Below are 23764 nucleotides of genomic sequence, written 5' to 3'. Positions count from 1 at the left end.
GAAGGTGCTTTTGGTTTCTTTCCTTTGTTTCTCACTTCTCTAGCTTGTTAGTAATATATAATAAATCTTACTGTCTCCCTATGTCAAGACTGTTTTGCCCATCACAATCATTAGTGCATGATCTCCTTGTCCCTATCTCAACCTTTGAACCCTTTTCGTCATATTTTCTCCACATTCCTCTTTGAGGAGGGGGAGTGAGGGAACAGTTGTGGTGGAGCTCAGCTGCCCACTCGAGTGGAACCACCACAGTCTGTTTTTGCCCTTTGCATCCCTACATGAATGTTTTTATTCCCCCCACTTCTATAAATGAATGAACCAGTTCTGTGACATATGGAGGCTGCATAAATGTGCATTTAACACTGTGAGTGAGTCAATGAAAACTCTCTCATAGCATCTCTAAGAAAATGGAATTACCCGAGTTCACATTCTGAAGGCTGGGCTTTCCTTCCCAAACAAGTGCCAAGAAAAGGCCCAAAGCATTGCTCCCCAGAAGGGTCTGTTCCTGCTTCTGTTCAGGAGGGAATTATCATTGTCACATTGTGACCTGTCAGAGACCCAGGGCTAGATTTAAAACTCACCCATGGGTGTCTGCTCACAGCAGAGACAGCAAAATACGTAGCCAGGGCTGTTCCCACATCTGACCTGTAGGTGATGACCTTCACGAGGGGAATCTGGAGCTGCCTTAAGAGACCAGGTTATGTCCAGGGACAGTAGAGCATGGTGTGGGCAGTGACTGCAGCCTCCATGAATGTGAGAGATTTCCCACGGTGTGCTCAGCCACAGGGAAAGACCTAAAGCCAGGTATTCACAGGGAACCTGCGACTCTGATTCATTTTCCCCTTCGTGAAGTACCTCTGCCTGGTACAGTCCAGTGATCCTGGCTGTCTGCTTCCCACCCTGACTAGGACAGCCATGCAGATTCACCCACAGCACCACAGCCCATTTGCTCTGCACAGCAGCACCGTCAGCTTGGGTATGTACTTATGGGGAGCACGGGGACTTTGGCATAATGACCACATGGACACTAGGGTTCTTTAAGGACCAGTAACTGCTACTCCTTTATTGAAGATATAAGTTCAGCTCTCCTATTGAGAACATGACTTCAATTCTCTTATTGAGGACGGACTCCCTTCTTATACCATTTGCTCTACAGCAGTACTTTTCCACTATTCAGAGAGCCTCTGGGTAAGGATCAAGGGACGAACGAATAAAGTGGATGTCATTGTGGGAGTCTATTACAGACCGCCTGGCCGGGACGATAGCGCCGATAAATTATTCTTTACAGAACTAAGAAAGGCCTCGAGATTAACTCCCCTTGTCCTTATGGGGGACTTCAACTTGCCAGACGTTAAGTGGGAGTGCCACACAGCTGACACAAGCAAGTCCAGGAGGTCCATGAAGCACCTAGATGATAACTTCTTGGTGCAGGTGCTAACGGAGCCAACTAGGAAAGGTGCCCTCCTAGACCTGTTGCTAGAAAACAGGGAGGGTCTGGTGGGAGATGTGGTGATTGGTGGCCGACTTGGTCATAGCGACCATGAAGTGGTTGAGTTCAAAATTTACGGTGACAGAAGGAAAAGTGCCACCAAAACCTCATCCCTAGATATGGGGAAAGCGGACTTCAGGCTGCTCAGGGAACTAGTCAGCAAGGTCCCCTGGGAAACTGCTCTTGCAGGCCTCGATGTCCACCAGTGCTGCTCATTCTTTAAGCGATGCCTCCTAGAAGCACAAGATCAGGCAATTCCTAAATATCGCAAGTCAGGCAGGCGCGGCAGGAGGCCGGCGTGGCTGACCAGGAACATTCTAATGGAGATTAGGCGGAAACAGAGAGTGTTTCGCTACTGGAAGGAGGGCCAGGTGTCATGGAAAGAATACAGAGATGCTGTTCATGTTTGTAGGGAGAAAATTTGTGTGGCCAAAGCACATCTAGAGTTGAAGCTGGCTGTGTCTGTGAGAGAAAATAAAAAGGGGTTTTTTAGATATGTGAATGGAAAAAGGAGAACTAAAGAATACATAGGGCCGCTCCTTGATAGGGAAGGTCTCCTCACAGACGATGACATAGGCAAAGCAGAGACGCTTAACGCCTTCTTTGCCTCTGTCTTCAATGCCGATGATGGGCTTCGGGACCCAGGGTGCCCTGAGCTGGAGGACCGGGACGGTGGGGATGACAAACTCCCAAGCGACCCTGAACGTGTGCGGGATTTGCTACTCCACCTGGATCCCTACAAGTCCATGGGTCCGGATGGGATTCATCCCCGGGTGCTGAAAGAGCTGGCGGACGTCATCGCGGAACCTCTCTCAATTATTTTTCAACGATCCTGGGAGTCTGGAGAGGTCCCGGTAGACTGGAAGCCGGCAAATGTTGTGCCGATTTTCAAGAAGGGTCAGAAAGAAGACCCTAGCAATTACAGGCCTGTCAGTCTCACGTCAGTGCCTGGTAAAGTCATGGAGAAGATGGTTCTCGAACGTATTGAGGCGCACCTGGGGGACAATGCAGTCATTGGTCCCAGCCAGCATGGGTTTGTGAAGGGTAGGTCCTGCCTAACTAACCTGATTTCCTTTTGTGATAAGATCACCCGTATGGTGGACCAAGGGAAACCAGCTGATGTGATTTTTTTGGACTTCAGCAAGGCTTTTGACACAGTTTCCCATAGGATCCTACTGGACAAAATGTCCACCATACAGCTAAATAAAAACATCATACGATGGGTGAGCAATTGGCTAACGGGCAGGGCCCAAAGGGTTATGGTGAATGGGGCTGCGTCAGGCTGGCGGGCGGTCACTAGTGGGGTCCCTCAAGGCTCCATTTTAGGGCCGGTACTTTTCAATATTTTTATAAACGATCTGGATGTAGGAATAGAAGGTATTTTGAGCAAGTTTGCTGATGACACCAAACTTGGAGGAGTTGTAGACTCGAATGAGGGTGGAAAGGCCTTGCAGAGGGATCTGGATAGGTTGGAGAGCTGGGCGATCGCCAACCGCATGAAGTTCAATAAGAGCAAGTGCCGGGTCCTGCACCTGGGATGGGGAAACCCTGGCTGCACGTACAGACTGGGCGATGAGACGCTGGAGAGCAGCCTAGAAGAGAGGGATCTGGGGGTCGTGGTAGACAGCAAGTTGAATATGAGCCAGCAGTGTGCCCTGGCAGCCAGGAGGGCCAACTGTGTCCTGGGGTGCATCAAGCACGGCATCGCTAGTAGGTCGAGGGAGGTGATTGTCCCGCTCTACTCTGCGCTGGTGCGGCCTCACCTCGAGTACTGTGTGCAGTTCTGGGCACCACAGTATAAAAAGGACATGAAACTGTTGGAGAGTGTCCAGAGGAGGGCTACGAAGATGGTGAAAGGCCTGGAGGGGAAGACGTACGAGGAACGGCTGAGGGCACTGGGCCTGTTCAGCCTGGAGAAGAGGAGGCTAAGGGGAGACCTCATCGCAGTCTACAACTTCCTCGTAAGGGGGTGTCGAGAGGCAGGAGACCTTTTCTCCATTAACACCAGCGACAGGACCCGCGGGAACGGGGTTAAGCTGAGGCAGGGGAAATTTAGGCTTGACATCAGGAGGGGGTTCTTCACAGAGAGGGTGGTTGCACACTGGAACAGGCTTCCCAGGGAAGTGGTCACTGCACCGAGCCTGACTGAATTTAAGAAGAGATTGGACTGTGCACTTAGTCACATGGTCTGAACTTGGGTAGACCTGTGCGCTGTCAAGAGTTGGACTTGATGATCCTTAAGGGTCCCTTCCAACTCAGGATATTCTATGATTCTATTCTATGATTCTATGATCTATAGAGAGATATAAGGTCGCCCCCGAGCCTCCTCTTCTCCAGGCTAAACAACACCAGCTCCCTCAACCATTCCTTGTAAGACTTGTTCTCCAGACCCCTCGCCAACTTCATCGCCTTTCTCTGGACTCACTCAAGCACCTCCACATCCTTCCTGTAGTGAGGGGCACAAAACTGAACACAGTACTCAAGGTGCAGCCTCACCAGAGCCAAGTACAATCATTTCCCTAGTCCTGCTGGTCACACTGTTTCTGATGCAAGCCAGGATGCTGTTGGCCTTCTTGGCCACCTGAGCACACTGCTGGCTCATATTCAGCCGACTATCAACCAATACTCCCGGGTCCTTCTCTGCCAGGCAGCTTTCCAGCCACTCTTCCCCCAGCCTGTAATGCTGCTTGGGGTTGTTGTGCTCCAGGTGCAGGACCCAGCACTTGGCCTTGTTGAACTTCATACAGTTGGCCTCAGCCCACTGGTCCAGCCTATCCAGATCCTCCTGCAGAGCCTTCCTACCCTTGAACAGATCAACACATGCACCTAACCTGGCATCATCTGCAAACTTACTGAGGGTACACTTGATCCCCTCATCCAGATCATTGATAAAAATGGCCCTAGTACTGGGCGGTGGAGGCGCCATTAGAGACCAGCCTCTGACTGGATTTAACTCCATTTACCATGACTCTTTTGACTCTTTTTCTGGGTGTGGCTACCCAGAAAATTTTTAACCCAACAAAGCGTATGACAGCCAACGCCATAAGCAGCCAGTTTCCTCAGGAGAATGCTGTGGGAAACAGTGTCAAAAGCCTTACTGAAGTCAAGGTACACCACAGCCACAGCCTTTCCCTCATCCACTAAGCACAACACTTCGTCATAGAAGATCAGGTTCATCAAGCAAGATCTGCCTTTCATAAATCCATACTGACTGGGCCTAATCGCTTGGTTGCTCTCTACGTGCCACGTGATGACACTCAAGAAAATGTGTTCCATGAGCTTCCCTGTCACTGAAGTCAAACTAACAGGCCTATAGTTTCCTGGGTCTACCCTCCAGCCCTTCTTGTAGATAGGTGTCACATTTGCTAGCTGCCAGCCATCTGGGACCTCCCCTGATAGCCAGGACTGCTGATAAATGATGCAGAGTAGCTTAGTCAGCTCTTCTGCCAGTTGAATATTAGGTTGGATATTAGGAAAAAGTTCTTTACTGAAAGGACTGTTAGGCATTGGAATGGGCTGAATGGGGAAGTAGTGGAGTCGCCATCCCTGGAGGCATTTAAAAAACATTTCAATTTAGAGCTTAGTGATATGGTTTAGTGGAGGACTTGTTAATGTTAGGTCACAGGTGGGACTTGATGATCTTGGAGGTGTCTTCCAATCTAGATGCTTCTGTGATTCTGTGAATCCCAACTCCTGTGTGCTTGTGTGAGGCATGGGAGACAGCTGAGCCCCCTCCTAGCTTCTGGACTGCAAAGAATGTGATGCCTTGCTTGGTTCAGCTGAAACTCTTCCCTCAGGAGGGGAAATGGAGATCCCTCTCTGTCCTTGTGTGTCCTGCCTAAAACCAGGGCACAGAAAGGTGATTCCTGGACCGCATACTTTTCCTGTATGAGGAATGACAGTACTGGAAAAGAGTTTCTTTATCCTGTAGAGAGAAGGAACATCAGGGATTGCTTCAGTCTGTTTCAAAGTTGATTCCCCTTGAAGCCCAGGGACTTGTCAAGAGCTCCCTGTTCTCCCTGTGCTGGGCCGGGCTCTTGGGCCCAATGGGATCTGCCTCTGCTGTCAGCAGACACCCATGGGTAAGTCTTATATCTGGCCCTTGGTCTCTCACGGGTCATAATGTGACAACGAGCCATGCCTTCCTGAACCAAAGGAATACAATAACAATTTGGGGGGCCTTTTCTTGGCACTGGTTTGGGAAAGAAATCCCAACCTTCAGGCACTGCACTGGGGTGATGCCATTTTATTACAGAGATGTTGTAAGAGAGTCTTCACTGACTCACTCGCAGTGTTAGATGCACATTTATACAGCCTCCATATAGGACAGAGCAGGTTTTATTCAATCTTAGCAGTAGGGAGAATACAAATATTTATGTAGGAATGCAAGTACCACAAGCTGTTCTAATGTTAACAAGAAAATAATAATTATTATAATAAGAGCAACCAAAACAAAAGCTTGGAAGGTGATGTACTGGGATTCATTACTGGAGAGTAAAGGGAGCCTTAAGAGTACTGAAAAACATCCCCCAAATCAGTTTCCTTACTGCATCCTTGAGCTCCTGGTTCCTCATGCTGTAGATGAGGGGGTTCACTGCTGGAGGCACCACCGAGTACAGAACTGCCAGCAAAAGATTGAGGGAGGAGGAGGACATGGAGGGGGGCTTCAGGTAAGCTAAAAAGGCAGTGCTGATAAACAGGGAGACCACGGCCAGGTGAGGGAGGCATGTGGAAAAGGCTTTGTGCTGTCCAGGCTCAGATGAGATACTCAGCACAGCCCTGAAGATCTGCACATAGGTCAGCACAAGGAAAACAAAACAAGCAAAGAGGAAACATGCAGTAACCACAAGAAACCCAACTTCCCTGAGGTAGGCATCTGAGCAAGACAGCTTGACAATCTGGGGAACTTCACAGAAGAACTGGTCCAAGACATTGCCTTGGCAGAGAGGGAGGGAAAAGGTATTGGTAGAGTGTACCATGGCATTAAGAGCACTACTGCCCCAGGCAGCTGCTACCATTTTGACACAAGTTTTGCCATTTATAAGGGTCCCGTAGTGCAGGGGTTTGCAGATGGCAACATAGCGGTCGTAGGCCATGACAATGAGAAGTAAATACTCTCCTCCAATCAAAAAAAAACAAGTAGAAAGACCTGTGCAGCACATCCAGAGTAGGAGATGGTCCTGGTGTCCCAGAGGGAGTTGGCCATGGTTTTGGGGAGTGTGGTGGTAATAGTGCCCAGGTCGAGGAGGGCGAGGTTGAGGAGGAAGAAGTACATGGGGGTGTGGAGGCGGTGGTTGCAGGCTATGGCAGTGAGGATGAGGCTGTTGCCCAGGAGGGCAGCCAGGTAGATGCCCAGGAAGAGCCCAAAGTGCAGGAGCTGCAGCTCACGTGTGTCTGCAAATGCCAACAGGAGGAACTCTGTGGGGAAGCTGCTGTTGGACATTTTCTCCCTGTGGGCCCTGATGACTGTCCCAGGAGGAAAACACAGGGAAAAGTTAAAACAGACTTCTCTGCAGAAAAAGTGAAAGCAATTCTTCATAGACTTCCCCTCAAAACACTCTGATCCTTATTCCCTTTTGGCAGGACCTTGATGCAGTTCCCTTCCTTGGAATTCTGTTTTCTGATGAATGAGCATGCCACGAGGAGCAGGGCCTCTTCCCATAGTCTCTGCAGGTGTTGGTCATGCTCTGATTCTGTGGTACCTGGGAACAGAGGGGATGCAGAGGCCAGATCTGATATTCAAGATCTCCCAGGTGAAATCCCTCTGAAAACAGCAAAGTCTATCAGCATCTGCACCCCCAATTCCAAGACAGTTGGATGCAGAAGGAGGGGGATTAATGTCCTGTGTCCCCCTGAGTAGAAACCAAACACCTCTGAGTGCCTCACACTGCCTCCAGGTACCTGAACCTAAGCAAGGTCTCACCACCCCACTGCTAGCCCAGGAGTTCCTTTCACCTCCCCAAAAGCCTTTCCCTGCCCATAGGATTTCTGCACTTCTCCATCAGGTAAAGCAGATCTGCTATGGGAGGGATTGCAGTCTGGAAGGAGCTCACAGTGAAGATTTCTCCCGCAGTGAGCTCTCAGCATCCCCCCCACACACTGCCTTTAACATCTCCCCCCCTTCTCTCAGCCACCCTTGTCCTCTGCAGGCAGTGCCCCCAGCCCTGCTGCACTGTGCAGAGGAGCTGCTCCTGGGCAGAGCTGTCTCTCTTCAGCGTCTTGCCGCTTGCCAGCATCTCCCCTTGGGCCCAGGAGCCTGGCCCAGCTAAGCAGCATAGGGAGCTCTTGATAAGTCCCTGGGCCTCCATGGGAATTAACTTTGAATCAAACTGATGCAATCACTGTTCTTCCTTCTCTCCACTAGGAAGAGACATCTATTTCCAGTGCTATCTTTTCCCCTAAATCAAAATATGTGTTCATTGTGGGAATCATCTTTTGTTGTCCTGTTATTAGTTAGGACAACAAATTTTATTCCATCTCTTTTGAGAACCTGTAAATATTCAGAAGAAGCAATCTTCTTCACAGCAAATGGTATCCTTCTGTCTACACAGACTACACAACCCAGCAAGCTCATAGAATCATAGAATATTTGGGGTTGGAAAGAACCTTAAGGTCTAGTTCCAGTCCCCATGAAATGGGCAGAGTCTCATCCCACTAGACCAGTTTGCTCAAGGTCACATCCAACCTGACCTTGGACACTACCACAGATGAGGCACCCACCACTTCTCTGGGCAACTTGTTCCAGCGTCTCTCAACCTGCCTTTGAAGAATTTCTTCTTTAGATCTGATCTAAATCTGCTCTCTTTTAGTTTCTATGCACTGCTCCTTGTCCTACCACTACACTCCATGGTAGAGACTCTCCACATCTTGCTCTTATTTTTCTCTCCCTGTTCTGTTAAGAATGGGGAGGGAGAGAGCCTCCTGGGACATCTGAGGACAAAACCTGACCTAGAAGTGTTAAAGTAGGCAGTGAGGGAGCCAGACCTGGTCAGTCACACTGACTGGTGAGAGCATGGGAGAGAATATATTTCTTCCAGCAAGGTTATCTGACCAGAAACCTTGTCAGTTGGGAAACTAAGGGAAAAGAGGGAATACTGGTAAAAGGGGATGTCCTATGAGGAGAGGCTGAGGAAACTTGGGTTGTCTAGTCTGGAGAAAAGAAAGCTGAAGGGCAACCTCATTGCTCTCAGCAACTTGCTGAGAAGGGCAAGTGGAGAGGCAGGTGATGATCTTTTCTCCCTGCAAACTGGTCAGAGAATGTGTAGGAATGGCACATAGATGCACTGGGGGATGTTCAGACTGGACAGCAGGGAAATTTTTTTTGTGCTCTGAGGGTGATCAAACACTGGAACAGGTTTCCTTGAGACCTGGTTGTTGCCCCAGGTCTGTCAGTGTTCAAGAAGCATTTGGACATTGCCCTCATTAATATTCTGTAACTTTTCACAGAATCACAGAATTACAGAATTATCTAGGTTGGAAGAGACCTCACGATCATCGAGTCCAACCTCTGACCTAACACTAACAAGTCCTCCACTAAACCATATCACTAAGCTCTACACTAAACGTCTTTTAAAGACCTCCAGGGATGGTGACTCCACCACTCCCTTGGGCAGCCTGTTCCAGTGTCTAACAACCCTTTCGGTAAAGAAGTTCTTCCTAATATCCAACCTAAAACACCCCTGGTGCAACTTTAGCCCATTCCCCCTCGTCCTGTCACCAGGACCATGGGAGAATAGACCAACCCCCACCTCGCTACAGCCTCCTTTAATGTACTTATAGAGAGCGATAAGGTCGCCCCTTAGCCTCCTTTTCTCCAGGCTGAACTAGCCCAGCTCTCTCAGCTGCTCCTCGTAAGACTTGTTCTCCAGACCCCTCACCAGCTTTGTCGCCCTCTCCTCTCCTCTCCTCTCCTCTCCTCTCCTCTCCTCTCCTCTCCTCTCCTCTCCTCTCCTCTCCTCTCCTCTCCTCTCCTCTCCTCTCCTCTCCTCTCCTCTCCTCTCCTCTCCTCTCCTCTCCTCTCCTCTCCTCTCCTCTCCTCTCCTCTCCTCTCCTCTCCTCTCCTCTCCTCTCCTCTCCTCTCCTCTCCTCTCCTCTCCTCTCCTCTCCTCTCCTCTCCTCTCCTCTCCTCTCCTCTCCTCTCCTCTCCTCTCCTCTCCTCTCCTCTCCTCTCCTCTCCTCTCCTCTCCTCTCCCCCCACCTCACCTCACCTCACCTCACCTCACCTCACCTCACCTCACCTCACCTCACCTCACCTCACCTCACCTCACCTCACCTCACCTCACCTCACCTCACCTCAACTCACCTCACCTCACCTCACCTCAACTCACCTCACCTCAACTCACCTCACCTCACCTCTCAACACTACACACACTGGCAAGTCCCCTTTTTTTGGAAGGCTACAATAATTTCTCATGGAGTTTTGTCTAATCGAGACTAAGCAATCCCAACTCTCTCAGCTGCCCTTCACAGGACATGTATTTGGTGTGAATTGAATGTTTTGGTAGTCAGGTAGTAGGCTGCAGTGGGGTGCTGGATGGTGAGGAACTTCAGTTTGATCACTTTGGGTTAGCTCTCTTGGATGTGTCCCATCACAATATTCTACACACCTCCAACATAAATGGCGTTGGGGGTATTATGAGAAACAGAAACCCTTGATGCTGTGTGGACATACACCATGACTGTTTCTAAACCTTCTCAAAGCCAGTTACCCCCTGCACTAAAATACCTCTGCCCTGGAGAACCCCTGTCCAACAGCAGTTTGGAAGAGTGTTTATTTTGTTTTCATCTTTCCTTTAACATGTGATCAAGTCTTAGAAGATGGAAGATGCTACAAAAGGCTTTGTTTGGAAGGCAAAGTTGAGGCTGAGCTGAGAAATAAGTAAAAAATATATGTTTATTGATCTATTTAAACAACACAGAAAAAAAGTGTGTTTTTCTTTTATTGATGGTGTGAGGAACATTAGGAAATACGGCATTTGCCTTTGCAAGTAATGTTTCTTGCTTTTTCTGAGCTACGCTGTTCTCCCACAGGATCAACTCCACCGTCTCCTGGTCACTGCAGGGAACATTGTTAACTCTTCCTGAACTTACCATGAACCACAACCCCCAGATCCCTTTCTGCAGGGTTACGCTCCATGCACGTGTCCTCCAGTCTATACATATATCCAAAAATATACTGCTCCAGGTGCAGAATCTGACATTAGTTCTGTTAATTTTCATACGCTAGGTGACTGACCAGTCTTCCAGTCTATCAAGATCTCTCTGTAAGGCCTCTCTACCCTCAAGGGAATTGACAGACTCCTAATTTAGTAGATGTAGGGCAGTCCGCTCACGTGCCTACACTCTCAAATTCCTGTTTTTTCTCTCCTCCCTCCTTTACTTATCCCTTGGTGTATCTGTCAAGGAACAGACCAACTATTTCCAGAGTGTGTCTGTCAGCAGTACATTGTGATTCTTGAAGAACAGTGTAACCTCCACCAATGGCCCTCAGGGGCTGCAGAGATAGACTGAAAGCAAACCCATTTCTTGCCAGGGCTGCCCATCCCAGTTCTCTTTCTATTTGTCCTTGCAAACAGCAAGGTTTGCTCACTCTGTTGGCAGCCCTTTCATGGTTAAATTCCCATCTTCTGTTTACTCTGGCCTGTCTCTGCTCTGAAGATTTGGCATACATGAGATAGTGGGCACTGGTTACCAGGCTTCCCTGAGGAAAAGTCTGTTTGGCTTGTTTTGCCCGTGACAATAATTGCTGAGTGATATTTCTGTCCTTACCATAACACTTGAGCCTTTTTTCATTGTATTTTCTCCCCCTTTCCCTTTGAGGAGGGGGATTGAGAGACCAGATGTGGTGGAGCTCAGCTGTCCAGCTGAGTATAACCACCACATATAGTGGAAAAAAATAAAAAATAATAGGTCAAAGGGCTGGAAGGTATGCCCTGTGAGGAGAGCCTGAGGACACTTGGGTTGTCTAGTCTGAAGAAAAGTAGGCTGAGAGGTGACCTCATTACTCTGGACAACAAGCTCCTGAGAAAGGGAATTGGTGTTGGAGGTGATGATCTTTTCTCCCTGGTAACTGTCAGGATGTGTGGGAACAGCACAGGGCTGCACAAGGGAGACACTGGACATTTGGAAACACTTCTTTACTGTGAGGTTGGTCAAACACTGGAACAGACTTCCGAGAGACCCGGCTGATCCTCCCCCAGCTAGCCACCCCTATATAGTGTTTAGCATGGTGTCAGAAGGGATGGAATACCCCTTTGGCTAGTTTGGGTCACCTGTCCTGGCTCTGTCCCCTCCCAGCTCTTACTGCACCCCCAGCCTGCCCGTTGGCAGGACAGAGCAAAAGGCTGAGATGTCCTTGGCTTAGTATAAGCACTGCTCTGCAACAATTAAAACATCGGGGTGTTATCAGCACTCTTCTCATCCTAAGCCAAAACATAGCATTCTACCAGCTACTAGAAAGAAAATTAACTCTATTCTAACTGAAACCAGTACAATGGTACATGACTCAATTTTGTCTGCTGCTCAGAAAAATACTAATGAGCAGTAAAAGATTCAATGGTCCTAAATGTAGGCATCTGCTCACATTTCCCTATGAAAATCTCCCTACACTTAAAAATGATGTCCCCAGATGTTTTCTGACTCTGAGAATTAATTCATCAGAGTGTGGAGATAGCTAGATATGTCCTTGACCAGCTCTGGCACCTCCAAGATCATCAGGGGTCTTCATCTGAAATGCTCTCTCCTGGTCTCTGTCTCCATTAAATATTCTGAGAGCTGAGATAAGCAGTTGACATGCAGATGCCTGGTTTGTACCAACCTGAAATAAAGCAATAGGAATTCCAACTCCTGTGGGCTTGTATGAGACATAGGAGTGTGCTGAGGCCCCTTGTAGCCTCTGGACTGCAAAGAATGAGATGCCTTACTTGACTCAGCTGAAACCCTTCCCTAAGCAGAAGGAAGGGTGATCCATCCCTGCCCTTGCCTGGGTGTCCTGCCTAAATCCAGAACATGGACAAGAGATTCTTGTACTTCAAATTTTTTTCTGATATGAGGAACAACAGTGCTGGAAATGGACAGAAGGAGCATCAGGGATTGTTTCAGTCTGTTTCAAAGTTGATTCCCCTGGAAGCCCAGGGACATGTCAAGAGCTCCCTGTGCTCCCTGTGCTGGGCCGGGCTCCTGGGCCCAAGGGGAGCTCCTGGCAAGCGGGCAGCACTGCAGAGAGACAGCTCTGCCCAGGAGCAGCTCCTCTGCACAGCACAGCAGCAGGGCTGGGGGCACTGTCTGCAGGGGACAAGGGTGACTGAGAGAAGGGAGGGAGATGTTAAAGGCAGTGTGTGTGTGTGTGGGGGGATGCTGAGAGCTCATTGTGGGAGAAATCTTCACAGCCCTGAACAGGGTAAGTCTCTGGCTGCAGGGCAGTGCAGCTCTTCTTCCTGGTGCCATCTCCAGATTTGCTAGCAATTCCCACAGCCTATGGGATCTTTCAGGAGGACTCTCAGAGTTTCTTTGGATAGGAGAAGAATGAGAAGTTCCAGAGTAGGGATTACTTTTCAAAGCTGTCACAGGGATAGGGGATGATGGTTTCTTCTTTTGGGGCCGGCTGCAGGCTGCGCAGCCGGGGTGCAGGCAGGGGTGGCCAGGGCTGTGGTGCAGAGCAGGGTCCCTGCTGTGCCTCAGGGGCTGTGTGCTGGGGCAGGGCCTCTGCCGCCTGCCATGCTCAGCACTCAGCCTTCCCAGGGAACTGCCCAGGACACTGCGGGGAGAATCTGTTGGTTTAAGGAGTCCCCCAAGCAAGGCAGAGCAGGGTCCTGCTGGTGCCCAGAGGCTGCTCGCTGGGGCAGGCTGCTCACAGTTCCATAGCACCATTAGAGGCATCTCTGCTCTTGCTTGTTGGTTTCCAGCACTCATAGAGATTGCTGGGCTGGGAAGAGGACAGGGAGATGTGGAGAGCTGGAGAGGGGATAGGCTGGGCTGGCCTCTGGGCAGAGACAGAGAGGACCAGCAGAACAGGGGACAGCCTGGCAGATGCTGCCCCAGGACACTGGTCCCAGAGCAGTTCCTCGCAACCACCTTTCCCAGCTCTAGGCTCTAGCCACAGAGTAGAGCGAGACAACCACTTCCCTTGACCGTCTGGCAATGTTGTTCTTGACGCACCCAAGGATGCAGTTGGCCCTCCTGGCAGCCAAGGGACACTGCTGGCACTTGGTCAGATTGCTGTTGATCAAAATCCCCAGATTCCTTTCTGTGGAGCTGCTTTCCAGCATCTTGTGGGGACTGTTAGTGTTAGGTTAGAGGTTGGACTTGATGATCTTGAGGTCTCTTCCAACCTAGAGATTCTGTGATTCTGTGATTCTGTGATCTTGTCTCCAAGTTGGTACGTATAACCAGAGTTGCCCCTTACCAGCTGCAGAATCCGACACTTGCTCTTCTTAAACTTCATGCGGTTTGTGATTGTCCCGCTCTCTAAATTGTCCAGATCTCTCTGCAAGGCCTCACCACCCTCAATAGAGTCAACAGCTCCACCCAATTTGGTGTCATCCCTGAACATGCTCAAAAACCTTCAAGTCCTTCATCCAAATCATTTATGAAAAAAAATGAAGACGACTGGTCCTAAAATGGAGTCCTGTGGAACCCCACTAGTGACAGGCCACCAGCCTGATATAACCTCATTTACAAGAACCTTCTGGGCCTGACCCATTGGCCAACTGTTCACCCATCTTATTATGCTTTTCTCTAACTGTATTCTGGTCATTTTGTCCAGAAGGTTACTATGAGAGACAGTACTGAAATTTGTACTGAAATCCAGGAAGATTAAATTGACTGGATTCCTTTAGTCAATTAACTTGGTGACCTTGTGGAAAGGGAAATTAGGTTTATTAATTATGACCTTCCACTAGTGAACCCATATTGGCTTTGACCAATGACTTCATTGTCCTTTATGTGTTTTTCAATAGCTCCCAGAACAATCTTCTCCACAATTTTACCAGGCACTGAAGTGAGAACCTGAGGGATTGTGCAGGGCATCCCCTGCACCCGGTGCTTCTGGGTGGGCTGGGAAGAGGCCTCCTGAGCACAACAGCTCCTTGTAGCCCTGTGGATGCTGGCTGTGAGGTCACTTGTGTCCCAGCCCCTTGCTGGCCAACAGCAGGGAGGCAGAGCCTCTGAGGTCATAAAGGCCATCAGAAAGCTGCCCCCAACAGGGTGACACATTTGGGGAAGTCAGGGGAAAGCTGGGGCAATAAAGGTGGGAGATTCTGTCCAGAAAAGAGGGGCTTGGCTAAGAGAAAGGAAAGATTTGGAAGAGGTAAGAAGGGTTCAGGTGAGGCTGATGCTCCTAAAGCACTCTGGGAAAACATTCATGTTAGGCCATGTACGTATTCCTAATCAGCAAATGTTGCTCTAACCAGACAAAGTTGAAAAGCCCCTATCCATTATGTTTTAAAAGTTGTGATGGTCTAGTGAATTTCCCACTGATTGGGAAACAGAGATTAAGATGTCATGTGGGACCATGTCACGGACTTTAAAGAGTCCAAGTAGGTGTTATTGGTCAGTCTTTCCTTGTCTAGTGATTCAGTCATTCCTTCATAGAAGGCAAACAGATTGGTCAGGCATGCTTTACCTGTGTTGAAACCATGCTAGCTGTCCCAGATCACCTCCTTGTCCTGCATATGCCTCAACATTGCCTCCAGGAGGAGGCAGAAAGAAACAAACAAACAAAATGAGCTTCCCAAGGGATCACTTAACAAATCTCACATCCCATACACTGTGGGACTTTCCCTTTCCTAACAGAGAATTTGTGAAAACAGACAATAGAGCTTTATTTATTTCTCCCCCTCTCTTTTTCTTCTTGATGATGTGGAATTAAACTTCTTTAATTTCCTTCCTGACATTGATACCTAAAGTACACCAAGGAATTCATTCAGTACTTGCAATTGGCAGGCAGATTTTCAGCCATTTCCAAGAAAGCAGCATCCATCACATGTAATGACTTCTCAGGAAAACAAACACCATTACTCTGAACATGCCCCCTCCTCCTTCTCTCCCCACTGCTCTAATTACTGAGCATGACATCCTACGGCACAGTATATCCCTGTGGTCAGTTCAGGTCAGCTGTCCTCACTGGGTTCTCTCTCAACTCCATGTGCACCCTCAGCCTCCTCCCTGGCAGGGCAGCATGTGACAGGTTCCCCTTGAAATCTCTCACGGGGAAAGGGTGGATCACACTGGAGACCAAGAACAGTGTGGCAAGGAATCTGAGTTTGATTAGGAGTCAAGTGTTTTCTCTTAAAGATAGAGTGATTGGAGAACAGGGTGCTGGAGTAGCTTTTCCCCAGCTGAGCTATAGTTCAGAATTACCTCCTGTCACATAAGTCCTCTATTAAGCAACAGTTAAAACAGCTAAGTGCAAATAGGCACTCCCTGATCACATCTCGGACCCTGCAGCCCACGTCTATGGGGAGTACCAGAAGTGTACATTCTGGGAGGTGCCAGAAGAGCAGTCATAGTGGAAAATTCCAAAATTGCCTTCTCAGAACCATGGCCAGGATGGAAAAATACTAATGAACAATCAGTTGTGATAGTATTATAATACTACAATACTAATGAACAGCAATGGTGATGGCCCGTGCTCCCGCAGGAGGGGGCAGCTTGTGACTTTTGCACATGTTTTCAAAGGCTATGGAGCAGCTCAGACCTAAAAGACCTTACAATAACTTGCAATAACTGCTCAGTGCCTTCATCAAAATGGAGAAATATATTCCATCTCTAACTGCCACCCACAAAGCAGGAGGAGAAATCTCAAAGCACAGAATAATTGTCTTCAAGAAACTCTTCCTCTGAACTTTCCTTTGAGGAATCTACTCTGAGGTGTTCTGGTGGTCCTGTGTAGCTGTGAGAAGCCTTCCCCAGGCAGCAGCCTCTGGGAGACAGTAGCATCAGTGTACCAGCAGGACCCTGCCCTTTCCTGCCCTGCCGGGGGGCTCCTTCCACCCACAGCTTCTCCCCGCAGCACCCTAGGCAGCTCCCCAGGCAGGCTGAGTGCTGAGCCTGGCAGGCAGCAGAGGCCCTGTCCCAGCACACAGCCCCTGGGGCACAGCAGGGACCCTGCTCTGCACCACAGCCCTGGACACCCCTGCCTGCACCCCTGGTGCACAGCCTGCAGCCAGCCCTTCAAGAAGGAACCCTCATGTCCTGTCCCTCTGACAGCTTTGGAAGGTAATCCCTGCTTTGGATCTTGTCATTTTCCTCTCATCCAAAAAAACTCTGAGAGTCCCCCTGACAGCTCCCATAGGCTGCAGGATTTGCCAGCAAATCTGGAGATTGCACCAGGAACAGCACCTCTGTTGCCACAGACTTACCCTGTTCAGAGCTGTGAAGATTTCTCCTGCAGTGAGCTCTCAGCATCCCCCCTCCACGCTGCCTTTAACATCTCCATCCCTTCTCTCAGCCACCCTTGTCCCCTGCAGGCAGTGCCCCCAGCCCTGCTGCACTGTGCAGAGGAGCTGCTCCTGGGCAGAGCTGTGTCTCTGCAGTGCTTCCCGCTTGCTAGGAGCTCCCCTTGGTCCCAGGAGCCCAGGAGCCCAGCTCAGCAACACAGGGAGCTCTTGACAAGTCCCTGGGCCTCCAGGGGAATCCAGTATGAAACAGACCAAAACAATCACTAATGTTTTTTCCCTCCATGGAGGAAGGAAACTCTTTTCCAGCACTATCATACCTCATATCTGAAAAAGTATTTGTTCCATGAGTGACCTTTCTCTGCAGAGATGCTCTCAATGATTTCTTCTCCCAGTCTGTACTCATGGCTGAGATTGCCCTGGTCCAAATGCTGAATCTTGCATTTGGACTTGTTGAACATCATTATGTTAACATTGGGCCCACTTCTCAAGCTTGTCCAGGTCCCTTTGAGTGGCTTCTCTTCCTTCTGTTCAATCAACTGCACTCTCAGCTTGATGTCGTCTGCAGACTTGCTGGCGGTGCACTCAATCCCACTGTCTATTTCATTGACAAAGATTTTCAGTAGTCACAGTCCTTGGAGAGACCCCCGAGGTAAACCTCTCTTCACTTGCCTCCAACTTGGAGATGGAGCCATTGACCACCATTCTCTTGGTGTGACCTTCAAGCCAATTCCTTACCCACTGAGTGGTTCAACCCTCAAGCAATTGAAGAGACTCCTAGAGCACGTTGAGAATAAGTTTCTGGTCCAGGCATTTGGACCAGGATGGATTCTCCAATTTGGAGACCAGGATGTCATGTGGGACCATGTCAAATGCCTTACAGAAGTCCATGTAGATGGCATCAGTCAGTCTTCCTTTGCCAACTGATGCAGTCAGTTCATTGTAGAAAACCAGCAGATTGGTCAGGCATGATTTGCCTTTACTGAAGCCATTCTGGCTGTCTAGGATCACGTCTTTCTTTCTCTTTTTCTTGCACCTGCCTTGATATTGCTTCCAGGAGGACCTTCCAGGAGGAGCTTAGCTTAGGGATATGGTTTAGTGGGGACTGTTAGTGTTAGGTCAGAGGTTGGACTCGGTGATATTGAGGTCTCTTCCAACCTAGAAATTCTGTGATTCTGTGATTTCCCAAGATCTTGTCAGGCACAGAGGTGAGGTTCATCAGTCTGTAGTTCCCCATGTCCTTTTTCTACCCTTTTTAAAAATGGGAATGATGTTTCCCTTTTTCCAGTCACCTGACTGCCAGACCTTTTTAAATATGACGGAAAGAATCTTGGCAACTGCATCAGCCAGTTCCTTCAGGACCCTGGGATGCAAGTCATCAGGCCCCATAGACTTGTATGTCTTTACTTTCATCAGGTGGTCTCAAACTTGCTCTTCACTTACAGCGGGTGAGACTTGACTCCCTCAGACTTCATTTACAGGTTCAAGGAAACGATAGACTTGGGAAGCCTGACTGGCAGTGAAGACCAAGGCAAAGATATTGTTGAGTACCTCAGCCTTCTCCATGTCTGCTATTACCAGTTCACCCTTCTCATCCGTCAGAAGGGACACACTCTCCTTTGCCTTTCTTTTCTGGCCAATGTACCTCTAGAATCCCTTCCTGTCATTCTTTGCATCCTTGCCAAGCTTAGTTCTATCTATGCCTTGGCTTTCCTGATCCCATCCTTGTATATCCAGACTGCATCCCTGTACTCTTCCCTGGCCACATGTCTCCATTTCCACTGCCTGTGCATTTCCTTCTTGTGCCTCAGTTTGACCATCAGGTCCTTGCTCAGATGCCCCAGTTGTCTGCCCTCCCCACCCACGTTCTTATGCAGGAGGATGAAGAGTTCCTTTGCTCTAAGGAGAACATTCTTAAAGAGTAGCCAGCTCTGTTCAGCTTCTTTGGCAGGGGGATTGTAATTGGGTGATCTATAAGGTGCCTTCCAAGCCAAACCATTCTAAGATTCTATGATTCTATTGGACCTGATGGGATTCACCCATGAGAGTGGAAGGAGCTGGCTGATGTCCTTGCAAGGCCACTCTTGGTCATCTTGGATCAATCCTGGTGACTAGCAGAAGTGCCCCAAGACTGGAGGAAACCAAATGTCCATCTTTTCTGCAAGAATGGCAAGGAGGAGGGCCCAGGGAAGTGCAGGCTGCTTAGGCTCCACTCCATCCCTGGGAAGGTGACGAAGCAGCTCAACCTGGAACCCTATTCCAGGCACAGGAGCAACAATAAAATCATCAGGAACAGTTGGGATGTCTTCATGTAGGGGAAGTCACTCTTGACCAACTGGGACACGAAATGCCCCTGATGAAATGACTGGCCTGGCAGAAGAGGGCAGAGCAGTGGATATCGATGCACTTTGACTTCAGTAAAGTTGTGTGGTGGATTAAACCTGGTAGGCAGCTAAGCAGCACAAGTCTACGAGCTCATTCCTCCTACCTAGTGGGATGTTTTGAAAAGAACCGAAGACTAAAAGTGAAAAAAAAAATAAAAAGTGTGCTGGAATAAAGACAGTTTAATAGCTAGATGTGCACACAAGCAACAACAACAAACCAACTGTTAGGAATGTTTTAAAAATTTGTGTCAATAAAGAACAGTCCAGTCTGTCTCTGGGTCCTGCACTGGCAATTTAATTCTTGAACCACAGATGCAGTGTGTCCAAGTCTCCCCCTCATTCTAGTTAATTTATCAAGTCTTAAGAAAATACTCCTCAAATTTATGAACCTGTTTGCCTTTGTTGTTCCAGACTTCTATTTCTAGCAGTTACAGCCTTTTTTTTGTCTTCTTCGAGATTAACTTAACACTGCTATAGGTGTGACTATCCTTGTGAATGGCCGGTGAAGAATGTTTTAATTACTGGTGAAGTGTCAATAAGAAAGCTATTTGTGTTTGTATGAAGTCTTTGATGTCTGAGGTTTTCAGAACAACTGATAACAACTAGTGACTGTTATGGGATACTATGCAAGCCTCTGATATCTGGCCAGGTGGCCAAGAGATTAAGAAGAAGAAAAAAAAGAAGCTGAAGGATGGTTAGGAGACAAGACCTGCAGGGGATGCTGTATAAACTTGACAAGGTGCCAAGGAGTACAAAGGGGAAGGACAAGAAAAAACTTGGAGAGGAAGACTACGAGCCTTCAGCATGAAAGACCCCTAGAGACCCCCAGAGGGACCACCAGAGACTGATGCACATGCTCCTGTAGGAGGGACTGGACCCCGGAAGCTAATTATAATAATCTATTCTTTTTTAGAAGTATTAATGAATATGTATTAGTCTAGGAGCATAAAAATCAGCTGCTTGATGTAACTGGTGTGCGTCCTGGTGGAGCGCAGACTCCCGGTGCACCCAGCGCTGTTTGCTTACCTCTATTCTTTTAATAAATCCTATTTTTTTATTTAATCCTATTTTGAAGACTGAGCCATTTCTAACACAACCAACCAACAAACAAACAAAAAACAGAACTTATTATTCACCATTTGCCATTGACAGGCAGATGTTTAGCCATTAGCAGTGCTTCATCATGTGTAACGTGTGTCAATATGAAGGCAGATGCCATACTTCCTAATGTTCTTCACACCAACAATAAAAGACAAAAACAGACTTTGTTAGTGTTGTTTAAATAGCTAAATGAATTCCTATCTTATTTTTTTTCATGTCTCAGCTCAGCTTAGTACACACATGGACTTAGAGCAGGTGCTGTGGAGGACCACAAAAATGATCTAGAGCACTTCTGTTAAGAGAGGAGACTGGGAGAATTATGGTGATGATGATGATGATTGTCGTGGTTTAACCCGGCCGGCAGCTAAACACCATGCAGCCGTTCGCTCCCCCTCCCCCTCCCTCTCTGGGATGGGGGAGAGAAATGGAAAGTGAAGCCTGTGAGTTGAGATAAAGATAGTTTAATAAGACAGGAAAATATTAATAACAATAATTGTTGAGGGATTTCTTGAAACAGCCAAAATCCCATGGCTTGCTGTAGCTGAGCAAACCAAGCTACCAGGGCAACTATGAGAAGTTCCCATGACAGTGTTCCCACGTCATCCAATTGAGGAATTCAGAAAAATATTGTTACCAGTAGCTGGCTTCAAGGACAAAGTCTATGTGACTGCTAATCACAAAGGGTTGTTTTCTTGCAGGTGGGGTTGTTTTCTTATAGTTGTCTGTCTGAGTGCTTTTGACCAATAACCTTGTGTGAAACACTGTCCACCCCTGTTAAGTTCTCTATAAAAGTTAGGCTATTCGGGCAATAAAATGGAGCGTGATCTGCCTCTGCTGGTGTCTGTCGTGCTTTTGGCCGTGCTTCCTGCAACAAATAATAATAATAATAATAATAATACAATGGTGATAATAGTACTACTACTAATAGTATGTACAAACAAGTGATGCACAATACAATTGCTCAACACCCGCTGACCGATGCCCAGCCTAACCCTGAGCAGTCTGCCCCCTCCCCCGGCTAGCCACCCCTATATATTTTTTAGCATGACGTCAGATGGTATGGAATACCCCTTCGGCTAGTTTGGGTCACCTGTCCTGGGTCTGTCCCCTCCCAGCTCTTGCTGCACCCCCAGCCTGCCTGTTGGCAGGACAGAGCAAAAGGCTGAGATGTCCATGGCTTAGTATAAGCACTGCTCTGCAACAATTAAAGCATCGGGGTGTTATCAGAACTCTTCTCATCCCAAGCCAAAACACAGCATTCCACCAGCTACTAGGAAGAAAATTCTGTCCTAACTGAAATCAGGACAATGATGATGATGATTATCATTATTATTTACTGGAAAAGAGAAGGCTCTGGGGAGACCTTACAGCAACCTCCCTGTACATAAAGGGAGCCTACAGGAAACCTGGGGAAGGACTCATTACCAGGGAATGTAGTGATAGGACAAGGGGCAAAGGCTTTCAGGTAAAAAAAAAAAGTAGATTTATGTTAGATGTTAGATATTAGATATTCACATATCGATGAACCATGTCTGCACAGCATCAAGGGTTTCCGTTTCTCATCCTGCCCCCAATGACATGTAGGTTGGGGGTATGCAAAACATTGTGAAGTTTGCATCCTGAGATGCATTAAAAGAGGAATGGCCTTAGTAAGGTGATTGTCCCCTTCTACTCTGCCCTCGTGAGGTCCCACCTGGAGTACTGCGTTCAAGTTTGGGGACCCCAGCACAAGAAAGATGTGGACCTGTTAGAGCAAGTTCAGAGGAGGGCCACAAAGATGATCAGAGGGCTGGAGCTCCTCTCCTATGAAAAAAGTCTGAGAGAGCTGGGGAAGTTCAGCCTGTAGAAGAGAAGGTTCTGAAGAGACCTCATTGTGTCCTTTCAGTACTTAAAGGGGTCTTGAAAAAAGGATGGAGATGGACTCTTTACTCGAGTTGATAATGACAGGACAAAAGGGAATGGTCTTCAAGTAAGTGAGGATAGTTTTAGATTAGACGTTAGGAGGAAATTCTTGACTGCATAGATAGTGAGTCACTGGAAGAGGTTGCACAGAGAAATTGTGGATCCCCCATCTTTAGAGGTGTTCAAGGCCAGACTGGAGAAGGCCCTGGGCAACCTGATCTAGTAGGTGGCATGCCTGCTTAAGGCACGTACATCAGAACAAGAAGATATTTTAGGCCCCATTCAACCTAAGCCATTTTATGATTCTTTGACACAGCAAGGACAACTAACTGAAGCACTCCCTGCAGCCCACTACACCGCTAACAAAAGTATGCCATGCACAAGAAGGACACCTCCAGGGAAGACAGCCTGGGAAAGCTGGAATTGCTTAGCCTCGAGAAGACTCCAGTAGACATTATTGTGTCCTTCCAATACACAAATGGGGCTTAGCCAAGTCTGTAGTGATTAGAACAGAATAGTTCAGTTGGAAGGGACCTTCAAAGGTCATCTAGTCCAACTTCCTGACCTCTTAAGGGTTAAACAAAAATTAGAGACTATGTATGAGGGTGTTGTCCAAATGCCTCTTGAGCACTGGGACATCAAGCAGGTCTCTAGGAAGCCTGTTCCAGTGTTTGACCACCCTCACAGTACAGAAATTTTTCCTAATGCCCCATCTGAATGTCCCCTGGTGCATCTATGTGCCATTCCCACATGTTATGTGATCAGTTACAAGAGAGAAAAGATCATCCCCTCCTTCAACACTTCCCCCCCCCCTCAGGAAGTTGTTGAGAACAATGGAGTCAGTCCTCAACCTTGTTTTCTCCAGACTAGATGGCCAAAGGACCCTCAGGCTGTCCTCACAGGACATGTCCTTTTACCAGCATTTCCCCTTTTTCCTTGGTTTCCCAACTGACAATGTTGGGAAACCCTCTCTCCATGCTCTCACCAGTCAGTGTGACTGACCATGTTTGATTCCCTCCACTGCTTCCTTTACCACTTGTTGGTCATGTTTGTGTCTCTGGATGTGTTGTGGTTTATCCCCAGAAGGTAACCAAGCTCCCCACAGACACTCTCGCCCTCACCCTCCTTAGAACAGATGAAGAAAAATAGGAGAGAGCTGTAGAGACTCTTTATCAGGGAGCATAGTGCTAGGACAACAAGTTTTAAATTAAAAGAGAGTAGATTTAGATCAGATCTAAGGAAGAAATTATTCACAAAAAGGGTGGTGAAATACTGGAAGAGATTACGCAGAGAAGTTGTAGGTGCCCCCTCCCTGGTAGTGTTCAACATAAAGGTGGATGAGAGCTTGAAAAACCCGATCTCATGGGATTAGCCCCTGCTCATGGAAAGGGGGCTGGAACTAGATGGTCTTTAATGTCCTGTCCAACCCAAAGCATTCTATGGTTCTAAGATCCTGGAGGCCTACATTTCATAGAATCATAGAACCATTAAGGTTG

The sequence above is a fragment of the Anas platyrhynchos genome, chromosome 32 (genome assembly GCF_047663525.1).
Source record: "Anas platyrhynchos isolate ZD024472 breed Pekin duck chromosome 32, IASCAAS_PekinDuck_T2T, whole genome shotgun sequence".
NCBI lineage: Eukaryota > Metazoa > Chordata > Aves > Anseriformes > Anatidae > Anas > Anas platyrhynchos.
Note: the sequence above shows the minus strand (reverse complement) of the source record.